Raw genomic sequence first — 16,205 nt, 5'->3', positions numbered from 1 at the left:
GTCATCCACAGATTTGCATTAAATTCATGGATCATGTTTGTTCCAACATTGATCTCATGGTTGGCTAGAATCTCCCATCCTCTCTTTCAAATTTGCTTTTGGATCTTCGGGTATTCATCTTCTCCTAATTCGAATCTTGCCTCAGGGATTACTGGCCTCTTACTCATTATTTTGTGATAATGTTCTTAATGTTGCTTGGTGTAGAATCTGACAAGTTGAAACAACTGTTGGGTCATCTTCTTTCTTGTTTCTTTAAGCGGTTTTGCCACTTCTTTGAGCCATGGGGTTCGAGTTTCAATGAGAGAACAAGGCTCCTTCCACACCAAACTTAAAAGATTTGTTCATCCTCGAGCAAAAGGAAGATGAAGAAAGTGAAGGAGAGAGGAGAATAGGAGAAGAGTATTCGAATGGAGAGGAGGTGAAGGAGAGAGAGGGGAACACGGATGTATATAGGGAAGGGAGGGAGGGATTTTCGAATTTAATTTCAAATAAAGATAAAGAAGATTTGAAAAAGATAAAGAAAGATAAGTTTTGTTTCTTTAAAATTAGGTTAATCATCAAAGATATGAAAAAGATATAAAAGATAAGATAGAAAATAAAAAAAGGTTTTAAAGTTTAAAAGATATGAACAAGAATTACAAAAGATATGAAAAGATTTAAAAGATTTGAAAAGAAAATAAAAAAATATTTAAAAATTGAAAGGAATTTGAATTTGAAATTTTTGAAAAAGGTTTAAAGTTTGAAGATCATGGAATTTTGAATTTGAAATTTAAAATGATAGGTTGAATGAGAAAAGAATAGAAGATGAAGAAAAGATAAAGTTTGGGGAAAGTTGCCTCCTTGGCCCTTTAGTTGGCATTAAACACACAGAATGGCTGGATTCTAGCGTTTAACGCTGGCTGTGCCCTCTTGTTGGGCGTTGAACGCCCAGAATGGCATTCCATTCTGGCGTTCAACATCAGGCTGTCTTCTTTCTTGGGCGTTCAACGCTGGTCCTGCCTCCTCTCTTGGGCATTAAACGCCCAGCCAGTACTCCCTGGCTGGCGTTCAATGCTAGAGAGGTGCTTCCTCTAGGGTGTTCTATTTTCTGTTCTGCATCATTCTGTGTCTTGTTTAAACACTGTTTATGATCACTATAAAAAACAAATTGATAGGACTAATTAAGAAGAAAACTAATTCAAACAAAAATAATTAAAGAAATAGAAAATAATATGCACTTTGATCATTGGGTCACCTCCCAATAAGCGCTTCTTTAATATCTTTAGCTAGACTTTACTGTACTTAACTTAGTAGTAGTGTTGAGCCTCCTGGCTCAATATATCCTTCAAGGTAATGCTTGATTCTCTGTCCATTGACAGTGAACCTGTTGTTTGGATCTTTACCTTGAAGTTCTATGTGCCCATAAGGTAATACACTAGTAATCACATACGGTCCCTTCCAGCAGGATTTGAGTTTCCCAGGAAATAATTTGAGTCTTGAGTTGAAGAGCAGAACCTTTTGGCCTGGTTCAAAGACTCTAGAAGCTATCTTCCTGTCATGCCACCTTTTTGCTTTTTTCTTTATAGATCTTTGCATTTTCAAATGCAGCTAAGCGGAACTCGTCCAACTCATTCAGTTGGAGTAGCCATTTTTCTCCTGCTACTTTAGCATCAAGGTTGAGGAATCTGGTTGCCCAATAGGCCTTATGTTCTAGTTCCACTGGCAGATGACAGGATTTTCCATACACCAATTGATATGGTGATGTTCCTATAGGGGTCTTGAAAGCTGTTCTGTATGCCCAAAAAGCATCATCAAGCTTTCTAGCCCAGTCCTTTCTAGAGGCGCTTACTGTCCTCTCTAGGATTTGCTTTAGTTCTCTATTTGAGACTTCAACTTGCCCATTTGTCTGAGGATGATAGGGTGTTAACACTTTATGGTGAACTCCGTAACGGCTCAGAACAAAGTCAAGCTGTCTGTTACAGAAATGAGTACCTCCATCACTAATCAATGTCCGAGGAACATCAAATCTGCTGAAGATGTTCTTCTAGAGGAACTTCATTACTACTCTAGTTTCATTGGTAGGTGATGCTATTGCTTCAACACATTTAGACACATAATCTACTGCTATCAAGATGTAGGTGTTTGAGTATGAAGGTGGGAAAGGTCCCATGAAATCTAGACTCCATACGTCAAACAACTCAATCTCTAGGATTCCTTGCTGAGGCATGTCCTGATTTTGAGGGAGATTGCTATCCCTTTGGCAATTGTCACAGTTACGGACAAACTCTAGAGTGCTTAAAGAGTGTGGACCAGTAGAAGCCAATTTGGAGAACCTTTGTGGTTGTTCGCTCACTTCCAAAGTGTTTTCTATAGTTTGAGCCATGGCAGTGCCATAGGATTTTGTGTGCTTCTTCTTCAAACACATAGCGTCAGATGATCCCATCCGAGCATCTCTTAAAGAGATATAGTTCATCCCGCAAGTAGCACTTTGCATCATGCATGAGTTTCCAAGCTTGTTGCCTATTATACTCTTTGGGAATGAATCTTATAGCCTTGTAATTTACAATATTTGCAAACCAAGGTGCTATCCGAATGGCAAAGAGTTGCTCATCTGGAAAGGTTTTGGATATGTCAGTGGAGGAAGGAGAATCCCCTGCTACGGGTTCAATTCGAGATAAGTGGTCAGCCATTTGATTTTCTGTCCCTTTTCTGTCTCTAATCTCTATATCAATCTCTTGCAGCAGTAACACCCATCTTATAAGTCTGGGCTTAGAGTCTTGCTTAGTGAGGAGATATTTTAGAGCAGCATGGTCATTATAAATAATTACTTTAGATCCTACTAAATAGGATCTAAACTTGTCAATGGCATAAACCACTGCAAGTAATTCTTTTTCTGTGGTGGTATAGTTCTTCTGAGCGTCATTTAGAACACGACTAGCATAATAAACGACATGCAGAAGCTTGTCATGCCTCTGCCCTAAAACTGCGCCAATGGCAGGGTCACTAGCATCACACATTAACTCGAATGGTAAGTCCCAATTGGGTGCAAAGATTACAAGCACAGTGATAAGCTTAGCTTTTTGAGTCTCAAAGGCCTACAGACACTCTTGGTCAAAGACAAATGGAGTGTCAGTGGCAAGTAAGTTGCACATGGGTTTTGAGATTTTAGAAAAAATCCTTTATAAACCTCCTATAGAATCCTGCGTGTCCTAGGAAACTTCTGATTTCTTTGACATTAATAGGTGGTGGTAATCGCTCAATTACCTCTACTTTAGCTTGATCCATTTCTATTCCCTTGTTCAAAATCCGATGTCCAAGGACAATTCCTTCAGTCACCATGAAGGGATATTTCTCTCAGTTTAAGACCAGGTTTGTCTCTTGGCATCGTTTAAGAACTAGGGTTAGATGGTCAAGGAAGGATTCAAATGAATCTCCATAGACAAAGAAGTCATCCATGAACACTTCGAGGAACTTCTCCACCATATCAGAGAAGATAGAGCATACATCTCTGAAAGGTGGCAGGTGCATTGCACAGGCCAAATGACATTCGCCTATAAGCAAACATGCCATATGGACATGTGAATGCTACGATTTAATTGTAACCTGAATAGCCATCCAAGAAACAATAAAAGGCATGTCCTGCTAGTCTCTCTAGTATTTGATCAATGAATGGTAAAGGAAAATGATCCTTTTTAGTGGCATCATTGAGCCTTCTATAGTCAATGCACATACGCCAACCTGTAATTATCGTTGTAGGAATCAGTTCATTCTTTTCATTATGCACCACTGTCATGCCTCCCTTTTTGGGAACAACTTGAACAGGGCTCACCTAAGGGCTGTCAGAGATGGGATAAATAATCCCAGCCTCCTATAATTTAGTGACCTCCTTCTGCACGACTTCCTTCATAGCTGGATTTAGTTGCCTTTGTGGTTGTACCACTAGTTTGGAATCATCCTCCAGTAGGATTTTGTGCATGCATCGGGTCGGGCTAATGCCCTTAAGGTCACTTATAGTCTACCCAAGAGCGGTCTTGTATATCTTGAGCACTTGAATTAGTGCTTCTTCTTCCTGTGGCTCTAAAGCAGAGCTTATGATAACAGGATAAGTGTCTCCATCTCCCAGAATTGCATATTTCAGGGAGGATAGTAATGGCTTGAGCTCGAGCTTTGGAGGCTTATCATCTTCTTTAGGAGTACTTAAAGTCTCCTGTATTTCATCTGCCACCTCCAACTCGAGCTAGACATCATAGAAGATGTCATCCAGCTCTTCCTCGAGTCTTGTAACCATGTTCAATTCTTCTACCAGAGAGTCGATGATATCAATGCTCATGCACTCCTTTGGGGTGTTTGGATGCTGCATGGTTTTGATGGCATTTAGCACATATTCATCTTCATTGACACTCAGAGTTACTTTCCCTTTTTGGACATCAATGAGGGTTCTACCTGTAGCTAGGAAGGGTCTTCCTAGGATAAGGGATGCACTCTTGTGCCCATCCATATCCAATACCACAAAGTCAGTGGAAAAAGCAAAGGGTCCAACCCTAGCAATCATATCTTCAACTACGCCTGATGGAAACTTAACAGAACTATCAGCAAGTTGAAGGCATATGCGGGTTGGTTTGACTTCATGAGTCAAGCAGAGCTTCGTTATTAATGAAGTAGGTATTAGATTGATGCTTGCTCCAAGATCACATAAGGCCGTCCTTGTGCAAGCATTCCCTAGAGTGCATGGTATTATAAAGCTCCCAAGATCTTTAAGTTTCTCTGGTAAGCTATTTTAAATGACTGCATTGCATTCTTCAGTGAGGAGACTGTTTCTGCCTCTCTCCAATCCTTCTTATGACTTAAGATGTCCTTCATGAACTTAGCTTAAGAAGGTATCTGTTCAAGAGCCTCTACAAAAGGGATCTTGATCTCTAGTGTTCCAAGATAATCCACAAAGCGGATAAACTGTTTATCTTTTTCCACTTGATAGAATTTCTGGGGGAATGGCATCTTGGCCTTATACTCATCAATCTTGGTTGATGTAGGCTTAGTGCCTGATTATTGGAAGGGGGGTTGCTAGCTTGCTTATGAGGGGTGTTATCAGTAGGTGACTGACCACCCTTGTTTGGGCGTTCAACGCCCTTGTTGCTGCCCATTTCCTGGCGTTCAACGCCAAGGACACTGTCCCCTGTGGGGCATTCAACGTCAGATGTAGGTATCTCTTCTTGGCATTGAACGCCAAGGTTGCTGCCCCCATTTGGGCGTTCAACACAGGGGTGGATACCCCTTCCTAGCGTTGAACGCCAATGACATTCCTCTTTGGGAGTTCAGCACCCTCAGAGATATTTTGGACAGTGGTGAACGAAATTGTGATCATCAATGGCGCCAACAACTTGGTACGCACAATTGTAATCTCAACTCTTTATCACAACTTCGCACAACTAACCAGCAAGTGCACTGGGTCGTCCAAGTAATAAACCTTACGTGAGTAAGGGTCGATCCCACAGAGATTGTCGGCCTGAAGCAAGCTATGTTCACCTTGTAAATCTCAGTCAGGTGGATTCAAATGGGTATGGTGGATTGATAATAAAAACATAAATAAAATATAAACTAGGATAGAGATACTTATGTAATTCATTGGTGATAATTTTAGATAAGTGTATAGAGATACTTTCGTTCCTCCTGAACCTCTGCTTTCCTGCTGTCTTCATCCAATCATTCCTACTCCTTTCCATGGCAAGATTTATGTAGGGCATCACCGTTGTCAATGGCTACATCCCATCCTCTCTGTGAAAATGGTCCAATGCGCTGTCACTGTATAGCTAATCATCTGTCGGTTCTTGATCATACTAGAATAGGATTTACTATTATTTTGCATCTGTCACTACGTCCAGCACTCGCGAGTTTGAAGCTCGTCACAGCCATCCCTTCCCAGATCCTACTCGGAATACCACAGACAAGGTTTAGACTTTCCGGATCTCAAGAATGGCCGTCCATGGGTTCTAACTTATACCACGAAGATTCTAATATCTCGGACTCGGTCCTCTATACTAGATATCTAAGAGATATTCATTCTAGCTTGTTTGCATGTAGAACGGAAGTGTTTGTCAGGCACGCGTTCATAAGTGAGAATGATGATGAGCGTCACATAATCATCACATTCATCATGTTCTTGGGTGCGAATGGATATCTTAGAATAGGAATAAGCTTGAATTAAATAGAAAAACAATAGTACTTTGCATTAATTCATGAGGAACAGCAGAGCTCCACACCTTAATCTATGGTGTATAGAAACTCTACCGTTGAAAATACATAAGTGATGAAGGTCCAGGCATGGCCGAATGGCCAGCCCTCAAAAAGGTCTAAGATAGCATAAAACTGATCAAAGATCTGATCCGAATATGTAAATACAATAGTAAAAAGTCCTATTTATACTAAACTAGTTACTAGGGTTTACAGAAATGAGTAAATGATGCAGAAATCCACTTCTGGGGCCCACTTGGTGTGTGCTTGGGCTGAGCATTGAGCTTTACACGTGTAGAGGATTCTCTTGGAGTTGAACGCTAGTTTGTAACCTATTTCTGGCGTTTAACTCCACTTTGCAACCTGTTTCTGGCGTTTAACTCCAGAATGCAGCATGAAACTGGCGTTGAACGCCAGTTTTCATTGTCTAAACTCGGGCAAAGTATGGACTATTATATATTTCTGGAAATCCCTGGATGTCTACTTTCCAACGCAATTGAGAGCGCGCCATTTGGAGTTCTGTAACTCCATAAAATCCACTTTAAGTGCAGGGAGGTCAGAATCCAACAGCATCTGCAGTCCTTCTTCAACCTCTGAATCTGATTTTTGCTCAAGTCCCTCAATTTCAGCCAGAAAATACCTGAAATCATAGAAAAACACACAAACTCATAGTAAAGTCCAGAAATGTGAATTTTAATTAAAAACTAATAAAAATATACTAAAAACTAATTAAATTATACTAAAAACTGTGTAAAAACAATGCCAAAAAGCGTATAAATTATCCGCTCATCAGACAGTAGTCTGGTATCCCTCTGTTAGCTTTTCTTATTTTGATCTTCTGTTGTACTAAAGTTGGGTGTTTAGTGACTTCCCACTCCTCAGTTGGATAGCCTGACATTCTTCTATTATCTGCTTAGATAACTGCTGCCTTGTTTGACTCAGCTGGGCTTCTACATTCCTGTTGGAAGCTTGAGTTTCTCTCAAAGCCTCTTGCAACTCCAGCAGTTGCTGATTAAGGGTGTGTAGTTGCTGAGTTAATGGGTCATCCTATTCTGGAGGGTTAGGTTCAGTAGATATTACCTTAACCTCTCCTTTCATAGAAGTCTCAGCAGCTGAGTACAGATGCTGGTTAGTGGCAACTGTTTCAATAAGCTTGTGAGCCTCTTCAATTGTTTTCCTCATATGTATAGATCCACTAGCAGAGTGGTCTAAAGACATCCGGGCCATGTCTGTAAGGCCATAATAGAAGATGTCTAATTGCACCCATTTTGAAAACATTTCAGTGGGACATTTCCAGAGCATTCTCCTGTACCTCCCCCAGGCATCATGAAGAGATTCACTGTCCTCTTGCTTGAAGTCTTGAATATCCAGTATTAACTGGGTTAACTTCCTTGGAGGAAGCATCAATTTAGAAACTTATCTACTAGTTGTTTCCATGTTTTCAAGCTAGATTTGGGTTGGTTATCCAACCACCTCTTTGCTTGGTCTCTTACAGCAAAGGGAAAAAGTAGCAGTCTATAAACATCCTGATCAACTCCCTCAGTATATACTGTGTCAGCAATCTACAAGAAATCTGCCAGAAACTCAGAAGGTTCTTCTTGTGGAAGTCCAGAATACTGACAGTTCTACTGTACCAGAGTAATGAGTTGAGGATTTAACTCAAAGTTACTTGCTCTGATGGGGAGTATGCTAATACTTCTTCCATAGAAGTCAGCAGTGGGGATTGTATAGGACCCCAGAGTTCTTCTGAACTCTTCATTTCCATTTGGGTTCATGATGAAGAAAGGTAGGAGAAGTGGAAGAATTAGGGATACAGATGTAAATTATAATTAAAATATTTTTGTTTTTTTATTTTATTTATTAATTTAATTCGAAATTGAAGGCTAATTAACTAAAAAAGAATTGAAAATTAATTGATGATTTTCGAAAAAGATGAGAGAGGAATTAGTTAGGAAGCTTTGAAAAAGAAGAAAGAGAAAACAAGTAACTAATTAAGAAAGATTTGAAATTAAGATAAGATTTAATTTTGAAAAAGATTTTAAAAGATAAGATTTTAAAATTTAAATCTTGACTTGACAAACAAGAAAACACCTAATTTAAAAATTTTGAAATTAAATGTGCAAGATTTTCAAAAATTAATGTAAGATAGGAAAAGATTTTTGAATTTTTAAGAAAGATAAAAAGATAAGATTGTAGTTTGAAAAATATATGATTTTTGAAAAGATTTGATTTTAAAAAGATTTGAATTTGAAATTTAAAACTAAGATAAGATAAGAAAATGATTTTAAAATTAAAATTTGAAAAATTTGTTGCAATTTTCGAAAACTAAAGTAAAAAGATAGAAAATATATTTTTTTTGAATTAATGAAGAAAGAGAAAAACAACCAAAAGACACCAAACTTAAATTTTTTAGATCCAAAAGTAATAATTTTTGAAAATTGAAAGGAAAAACACCTAAAGACACAAAACTTAAAATTTTAAAGATCAAACAAGAAGAAAAACAAGAACAATTTGAAGATCAAGAAGAACACCAAGAACAAATTTAAAAAAAATTCCAAGAAAACAACGAACATGCAAAAGACACCAAACTTAAAAATTTTGAAAACCAAAGACACTGTTTTTGAAAATTTTTGGAAAAAAGACTCAAGGAATTCGAACTCTAACAAGAACCAGAACAAAAGACTCAAACAAAAGATAAAGATTAATAAAGAAAAAAAAATTTTGGAAAAATTTTTTATTTTTTCAAAAAAAAAAGAAATTAAAAGACTCAAACAAAATTAAAGACAATACCTAATCTAAGCAACAAAATAATCTGTTAGTTTCTTCAAACTCGAACAATCCCCGGCAACGGCACCAAAAATTTGGTGCGCAGAATTACACTTCGCACAACTAAACCAGCAAGTGCACTGGGTCGTCCAACTAATACCTGAGTGAGTCAAGGTCGATCCCACGAGGATTGTTGGCTTGAATCAAGCTGTCGTTATTTTGTAGATCTTAGTCAGACGGATAGAAAAGTTGTTTATTTGTTTAAAGCACATAAAAGTAAAATAAAGATGACATTACTCAATTGAAGGTGAATGCAATGATAAGAAGATGGTTAACGCTTTAGAGATGCTTTGTTCTTCTGGATTAATTCGGTCTCACTGTCTATGACAACTGTGAATGATTTCTTCTATGCAGGCTGTATGTGATCAACGCCTTTCTTGAGAGGTTTCTGATTCTCCTCTAGGCTGAACACCAGGGTTAGTGCGTGTCCAGTCTGAATGAGGGTGAAGCTCCTGCAATCCATTCCCCTAGATGATCCTACTCAAAATGCCACAGACAAAGTCAAATCTTCCGGATCAGAGAATGTTGCGCCTTTGGTTCTAGCCTTTACCACAAAGACCCTAATCTCCCCATACCTCGGCTGAACTGGTGTCTCAATAAGTCCCCAACGAAATCGTGAATTAGCTGTCTAAGAGATGTATAATCAAGCTAGTGGTTCATTGATATCCGATGAAAGACGCTCGCTGAACCCATGTAGAATAGAGATAACCTTGTGCCGGTTCAACTCATTCATAAGGTTGAAGAATGTAGATATATCTTAGAATAGGGAATCAAACACGAATTGAGATAAAACAATAATACTTTTATTAATCCATAAAACTCAGCAGAGCTCCTCCTCTTAACCTAGGAGGTTTAGAGACTCATACTAATAGAAAATACAAAGAAAGGTTCAAAAAATGCTGGGAGAGATCCTAAACAAATGTGATTTTCTCCTTTTAATACTAAACTAATGACTAATGATTACATAAAAAGGGTAAAACAGTCTTTTAATGCAAAAATCCACGTCCAGAGCCCACTTGGTGAGTGTTTGGGCTGAGCTTTAGTGTCTCCCATGTGCTAAGACTCCCTAGGGGCATTGAACACTGGCTAGGAGCCCCCTTTTGGGCGTTGGATGCTGGTCTCCTCCATGTGGGCGCTGGACGCCAGAATAGGGTAGATGGCTGGCGTTGAACGCCGGTTTTGGGCTTTTAATTCTGAAGCAAAGTATGAACTATTATACATTTCTAGAAATCCCTGGATGTCAGCTTTCCATAGCCATTTAGAATGCTCCATTTAGACTTTTGTAGCTCCAGAAAAGCTCTTTCAAGTGCAAGGAGGTCAGATCCTGACAGCATCTGCAGTGCTTTCTTTGCCTCTGAATCAGACTTTTGCTCCAGCTCCTCAATTTCAGCCAAAAAATACCTGAAATTGCATAAAAACACATAAACTCATAGTAGAATCCAAAAATGTGAATTTTGCACTAAAACCTATGAAAATATATTAAAACTTAAACAAAACATGCTGAAAACTATATGAAAATGATGTCAAAAAGCGTATAAAATATCTGCTCATCATGGGGTGAACTCCAATTGGTATGATTATGCAAGGATTCCAGTGCTTGTTAGTCCTTAGATCTTGGAAAACTTGCATTCTTAGTCCTTTCAAAGAATAATTCTCTGTTGCATTCTTAGAGATATTGGGTGCAAGCAATTTTTCGAGAGTATGGTGCTATGAAATGTCATGAATCATGGTTATTAAGGTAAAGGAAAACTAAACAAAACAGGGGCACAGTAGCACTTTAAATCAAAGCAATTTAAACCAAAGACAATTAGTTGACGATACAACCTCTTGGTATCCACTTGCTTCACTCCTTCTTACCATCACTATTGGCTTCTATGTCCTTCTTTGTCTTTCCGGATGATGATGCCTAGTTCCTCAGAGGAATAAAATGACTGCCTACAACAAACTTTGAAAGTTGCTTGTTCCCAAGCACTTAAAAGATAGTTATCATGCATGTATGCTTTTGACTTTTTGAATTAACTTTGGTGTCTGAACACCAAACGTAGTTTCTTGCTCATCCTTCTATGCACAAGCAGAATGCATATTTAAGCTTTTCATGCATGCATGAAACTACACGTGCTTCACTTCTAAGAGAAAATAAAACTATAGAACTAGAAAGTAAACAAATGAAATGCAAAGTTAATTCACTTTTGTGATTGTTTGGAATTAGTGACCATTCATGATTGTCTCAAGGGTTACTTTGTGCTCAATTAATGGTGGAACACCAAACTTAGTACCATACATTCACCGTTGATTTTGTTCTTTTTTCAACTCAATCATATTGGTATGCAACATCAAACTTAATTCCTTGCAATACATAAAAGTCTAACTAACCATTTATTTGGAAAAGATTACGAAAGAGTTACCTAAGGTTGGGTTGCCTCCCAACAAGCACTTCTTTAACGTCACTAGCTTGACGGTTGTCCCTTGTTAGGGGAGATGATGGTCATAATGCCTCAGCTCCCCTCCTCTCACAGTGGACGTCTGATGAGCGGATAATTTATATGCTTTTTGGCATTGTTTTTACATAGTTTTTAGTATGATTTAGTTAGTTTTTAGTATATTTTTATTAGTTTTTAAATAAAATTTACATTTATAGACTTTACTATGAGTTTGTATGTTTTTCTGTGATTTCAGTTATTTTCTGGCTGAAATTGAGGGACCTGAGCAAAAATCTGACTTAGACGCTGAAGAAGGACTGCAGATGCTGTTGGATTCTGACCTCCCTGCACTCAAAGTAGATTTTCTGGAGCTACAGAAGTCCAAATGGCGTGCTCTCAATTGCGTTGGAAATTAGACATCCAGGGATTTCCAGAAATATATAATAGTTCATACTTTGCCCGAGTTTAGATGATGTAAATTGGCATTCAACGCCAGCTCCCTACCCTATTCTAGAGTTAAACGCCAGAAACAGGTTGCAAAGCAGAGTTAAATGCCAGAAACAGGTTACAAACTGGCGTTCAACTCCAAGGAAGACCTCTACAGATGAAAGCTTCAATGCTCAGCCCAAGCACACACCAAGTGGGCCCAGAAGTGGATTTCTGCATCATTTACTCATTTCTGTAAACCCTAGTAACTAGTTTAGCATAAATAGAACTTTTTACTATTGTATTTACATCTTTGGATTATTCTTTGTTCATCTTTGGACGTTTAGTTCTGAGATCATGGAGGCTGGCCTCTCGGCCATGCCTGGACCTTGTTCTTATGTATTTTCAACGGTAGAGTTTCTACACACCATAGATTAAGGTGTAGAGCTTTGCTGTTCCTCATGAATTAATGCAAATTACTATTGTTTTTCTATTCAACTCAAGCCTATTTCTTATCTAAGATATACACTTGTTCTTCAACCTGAGGAATGTGATGATTCGTGACACTCATCATCATTCTCACCCATGAACGCGTGCCTGACAACCACCTCCGTTCTACTTGCAATCGCTTAAGTTCATATCTCTTAGCCTTCTGGTTCATGACGCATGGTTGCCTCGCCTGACAATCGAGCCTTCCATTCCATGAGATCAGAGTCTTCGTGGTATAGGCTAGAATTATTGGCGGCCATTCTTGAGATCTGGAAAATCTAAACCTTGTCTGTGGTATTCCGAGTAGGATCTGGGAAGGGATGGTTATGACGAGCTTCAAACTCACGAGTACTGGGCGTAGTGACAGACGCAAAAGGATGACTGAATCCTATTCCAGTATGATCGAGAACCGACAGATGAATAGCCGTGCGGTGACAGCGCATTTTGGACCATTTTCACTGAGAGGACGGGATGTAGCCATTGACGACGGTGATGCCCTGCATAAGCTTGCCATGGAAGGGAGTAGGAATGATTGGATGAAGACAGTAGGAAAGCAGAGGTTCAGGAGGAATGAAAACATCTCTATACGCTTATCTGAAATTCTCACCAATGAATTACATAAGTATCTCTATCCTAGTTTATATTTTAATTATGTTTTAATTATCAATTCTCTATAACCATTTGAATCCGCCTGACTGAGATTTACAAGGTGACCATAGCTTGCTTCAAGCCGACAATCTCCGTGGGATCGACCCTTACTCAAGTAAGGTTTATTGCTTGGACGACCCAGTGCACTTGCTGGTTAGTTGTGCGAAGTTGTGACAAAGTGTGTGAATTACTTTCCGAGCACCAAGTTTTTGGCGCCGTTGTTAAGGATCACAATTTCGTGCACCAAGTTTTTGGCGCCGTTGCCGGGGATTGTTCGAGTTTGGACAACTGACGGTTCATCTTGTTGTTCAGATTAGGTAATTTTATTTTAATTTTAAGCTTTTTGTTTTTATTATTTTTATTTTCGAAAATTCTTCAAAAAAATTATATTTTTCAAAAAAATTTAATTTATGTTCTTCAGAATTTTTAAGAAGGAATTCTAGAGTTTCATGAAACATGTTGAAGCCTGGCTGGCTGTAAAGCCATGTCTAATTCTTTTGGACCGAGGCTTCCACTCATCAGCACAGAAGCAAGTTGAATGAAGTATCAGTTGTTGTATGTCTGATTTGTATCTGCTAAAGCTTGGCTAGCCATTGGCCATGTCTAGTGTTTTGGACCGGAGCTTTCACTGAAAGCTTGGCTGGCTAGTAAGCCATGTCTAATTCCTGAACTGGAGCTTTAGACTAACATTGCAAGATTCCTGGAATTCTTATTAAAAATTTTGAAATCCTTATTTTTCTTTTCCAATTAATTTTCGAAAAATACCAAAAATTTTAATAAAATCATAAAAATAAAAAAAATAATTTGATGTTTCTTGTTTAAGTCTTGTGTCAGTTTTTAAGTTTGGTGTCAATTGCATGCTTATCTCTTTTTTGCATTTTTCGAAAATCCATGCATTGCATTCTGCATGATCTTCAAGTTGTTCTTGGTAAGTCTTCTTGCTTGATCTTCATATTTTCTTGTTTTGTGTCTTTTCTTGTTTTTCATATGCATTTTCAAATTATTAGTGTCTAGAGAATAACAATTTTTAAGTTTGGTGTCTTGCATGTTTTTCTTTTCTTAAAAATTTTTAAAAATATGTTCTTGATGTTCATCTTGACATTCAAAGTGTTTTTGGTGTTCATCTTGACATTCAAAGTGTTCTTGCATGCATTAGTTGTTTTGATTCATAATTTTGATATTTTGTTTCAATTTATTGTTTTTCTCTTTCATCATTAAAAATTCAAAAATAAAAAAAAATATCTTTCCCATTTTCTCATAAACTTTCGAAAATTTGAGTTGACTTTTTCAAAAAGTTTCTAAATTTAATTGTTTCTTATGAGTCAAATCAAATTTTCAATTTCAAAATTCTATCTTTTTCAAATCTTTTTCAAAAATCAAATCTTTTTTCATTTTTCTCTCATAATTTTCAAAAATTTCAAATTGATTTTCAAAAATCTTTTTCTTATTTTGTTTCATAATTTCAAAATCTTTACTAACAATTAATGTGATTGATTCAAAAATTTTTAAGTTTGTTACTTGCTAGTAAGAAAGGTTCAATCTTTAAATTTTAAAATCATATCTTTTTTTTTTCTTGTTAGTCAAGTAATCAACTTTAATTTTCAAAATCAAATCTTTTTAAATTTCTTTTTCAAATCTTTTTCAAAATAAATTTCAATCACATCTTTTTCAAAATTAATTTCAAAATCTTTTCTAACTTCTTATCTTTTCAAAATTTGATTTTCAAATCTTTTTCAATTAACCACTTAACTTTTTGTTTGATTCTTATCTTTTTCAAAAGTACCTAACTAACTCTCTCTCTCTAATTTTCGAAAATCCCTTCCTTCTTTTTCAAAATTCAATTTTAATTAACTAATTGTTTTAAATTTCAATTTAAATTAATTTCATTTTTCTTTCTAATTTTCAAATTTTAACTTTAATTTTAAAATAAAAACAAAAATATTTTTTTATTATTTTGTTTAATTTTTGAATTCTTCCCTCTCTCATCTCCTTCTAATTATTTATTTATCTACTAACACCCCTCTTTCACTCAAAAATTCGAACCCATTCCTCTCTCCTGTGTTTGGATTCTTATCTTTTTCTTTTGCTACTCTTCTCTTCTTATACTTACATAAGGAATCTCTATATTGTGACATAGAGGATTCCATATTTTCTTTTGTGTTCTCTTCTTTTTCATATGAGCAGGAACAAGGACAAGAATATTCTTGTTGAAGCTGATCCGGAACCTGAAAGAACTCTGAAGAGGAAGCTAAGGGAAGCTAAAGCACAACTCTTTGGAGAAAATCTGACTGAAAATTTCGAAAAAGAAGGAGACATGGCCGAAAATAATAACAATGCAAGGAAGATGCTTGGTGACTTTACTGCACCAAATTCCAACTTACATGGAAGAAGCATCTCAATCCCTGCCATTGGAGTAAACAATTTTGAGCTTAAACCTCAATTAGTTTCTCTGATGCAACAGAACTGCAAGTTTCATGGACTTCCATCAGAAGATCCTTTTCAGTTCTTAACTGAATTTTTGCAGATCTGTGATACTGTTAAGACCAATGGGGTTGATCCCAAGGTCTACAGGCTTATGCTTTTCCCATTTGCTATAAGAGACAGAGCTAGAATATGGTTGGACTCTCAACCTAAGGATAGCCTGAACTCTTGGGATAAGCTGGTCACGGCTTTCTTAGCCAAGTTCTTTCCTCCTCAAAAGCTTAGTAAGCTTAGAGTGGATATTCAAACCTTCAGACAGAAGGACGGTGAATCCCTCTATGAAGCTTGGGAGAGATATAAGCAACTGACCAAAAAGTGTCCTTCTGACATGCTTTCAGAATGGACCATCCTGGATATATTCTATGATGGTCTGTCTAAATTATCAAAGATGTCATTGGACCATTCTACAGGTGGATCCATTCACCTAAAAAAATGCCTGCAGAAGCTCAGGAACTCATTGACATGGTTGTAAATAACCAGTTCATGTACACTTCTGAAAGGAATCCTGTGAGTAATGGGACGCCTTAGAGGAAGGGAGTTCTTGAAATTGATGCTCTGAATGCCATATTGGCTCAGAATAAAATATTGACTCAGTAAGTCAATATGATTTCTTAGAGTCTGAATGAATTGCAAGCTGCATCCAACAGTACTCAAGAGGCATCTTCTGAAGAAGAAGCTTATGATCCTGAGAACCCTGCAATAGCAGAG

At 37.3% G+C, this 16,205-nt stretch overlaps 1 non-coding gene across 1 annotated transcript; it reads right to left on the bottom strand.

Moving 5' to 3' along the window:
• Positions 1 to 15,723: 15,723 nt before the first annotated feature.
• LOC148569026 (small nucleolar RNA R71) lies at positions 15,724 to 15,831 on the bottom strand. The gene has a single exon (XR_015881517.1). It is a non-coding gene; the product is annotated as a small nucleolar RNA R71 (small nucleolar RNA).
• Positions 15,832 to 16,205: the final 374 nt, after the last annotated feature.

This window comes from Arachis ipaensis, chromosome B4 (genome assembly GCF_059453495.1).
Source record: "Arachis ipaensis isolate K30076 ecotype BB chromosome B4, ASM5945349v1, whole genome shotgun sequence".
In the NCBI taxonomy this organism is placed as follows: Eukaryota; Viridiplantae; Streptophyta; class Magnoliopsida; order Fabales; family Fabaceae; genus Arachis; species Arachis ipaensis.
Note: the sequence above shows the minus strand (reverse complement) of the source record. Positions and strands in the feature narration are given on the sequence as shown.